This window comes from Euprymna scolopes, chromosome 6, assembly GCF_053919585.1.
Source record: "Euprymna scolopes isolate OS-2025 chromosome 6, ASM5391958v1, whole genome shotgun sequence".
Taxonomy (NCBI): Eukaryota; Metazoa; Mollusca; class Cephalopoda; order Sepiida; family Sepiolidae; genus Euprymna; species Euprymna scolopes.
In genome coordinates this window covers 125,235,183-125,237,002 of record NC_136487.1, presented here as the reverse complement: position 1 = coordinate 125,237,002, position 1,820 = coordinate 125,235,183, and the positions used below count along the sequence as shown (strand labels likewise).

General features: G+C 32.9%; 1 non-coding gene across 1 annotated transcript; it reads left to right on the top strand.

The window, feature by feature from the left end:
- The first annotated feature begins 920 nt into the window (after window positions 1–920).
- Window positions 921–992, top strand: Trnaw-cca (transfer RNA tryptophan (anticodon CCA)). The gene has a single exon. It is a non-coding gene; the product is annotated as a tRNA-Trp (tRNA).
- Window positions 993–1,820: the final 828 nt, after the last annotated feature.

Here is a 1,820-nt window from a genome sequence, read left to right as displayed (position 1 = left end):
TGTCGTTGTTCGACTTTCACGTGGCAAATTCCATTTTTTTTTTTTTAATTTTCACACTTTTACACCAATTTACCCCGGCTAAAACCCAAATATGAATTTCCGCAAGGGTTCGAATACCCTATATATTAAGTTTTATGTTTGTAGACCAAAAACTGACAGAGGAGTTTGGTAGGCAATTTTTTTAAAACAGTATATGTGCGCATGCATAAATATATATGGAAAGAGGTTTGTGTTTACTGTAACCCTTTTTACGCGAATATTATGCAAGTATAAATCATGTAGAATATCTGCATGAATATAATCACACGTAATACTTAACTAAACATGATCATCCCGTGAAAAAAAACGAAAAACTAATAGGGAATTAATTAAAATGAATGTTTAAAAGGATATGCAAATTAGCTAGGTCTTGTAATTCCATGAGCCATATATAACAAAGTTGTATTTTCTTTTTTAAATAAATAGAAAAAGTCTTCCCCCCCCACATACAGACACATTAAAAATGACCTTGTGTCACATTTTCCTTTCATGGGAAAGCAAATAAATACCGATAGATATAAAAAAAAAAAAGGTTGTAATATGAATACACACACAAAAAAAAAATTTGTAGGAGTATAGACGGAGTCAGCAGACGGTCCGTTTAAAATTCAATTATAATGAAAGACGGATATATTTTTATCCGTAATAAATTCAATATAGTAAAACAATTTTTACAAATTAAAACAAATCTGCAAGAAACAAATTGAATAACATTTGCTTGGATTACAGTAATATCTCAAACTGTTTTTAACGTCTTTACATCTATAGCTGTTGCGATTTGTGTTCTTATTTGAGAATAGAAAGTAATTTATTCTTTTCTTTCCTTTACCCGTCATAAAACTAAGAGAAGAATATTCTGTCTATACACAATTAATGGGAATGGCCCTGTGGCGCAACGGTAGCGCGTCTGACTCCAGATCAGAAGGTTGCGTGTTCAAATCACGTCGGGGTCAATGGGTATCTTTTTTTTCTTTTTTTCGCTGTGATTTATTTGTACATGTCGTCTCTTATATCCATCTAATTCAATAACATTTGCTTAAATTACAATAACATCTGAAACCGTACTTTCTGTGGAATAACAGTCGATGCAATCAAATTGAACTGATATTGTGTTTTTTTTTAAGAGTGACAAGTAATATAGTCTTCTTTCCTTTATGCGGCAAGAATATCCGAGTAAATTGTAGTTTATGTAAGTGCTGCATTATGCAACAATACCGCATCTGACCCCCAGATGAAGCCTGTGTGTTCAAATCATGGAGAGAGGTCAATGTTTTTCATTCTTTAATTCACAAATTCTTCTTCTTCTTCTTCTTCTTCTTCTTCTTCTTCTTCTTCTTCTTCTTCTTCTTCTTCTTCTTCTTCTTCTTTCTAATCTATCTATAAGATTATCTTGTCGGATTTTCAAAGGCAGACCCAAGTAGCATTTTAGCTAAATTCTCAAACTGCCCAGTTGACTTTCTAATTTCCATTTGTTATTCGCGCACCACATTATTAACAATATACAATGTAACCCGGATGTAAGAGACCCTAATATAAGAAAAACGAATATAAGAGAGATTTTCTCTGGTCACAAATTAGAGCCTGTGTTAATGTACAGTGTAACCCGGATATAAGACCCCCCCCGGTTATAATCACAATCTGGATATAAGAGACACAACCGGTCTACCGCGGAAGTCTCTTATATCCAGGTCTCACTCTCATAGCATAATTTAATTTAAAGCGCCAAGAAGAGTAACTCAAGTTTTTACTTGAAAATAAATTTAAAAAATGGCTTTATTCCC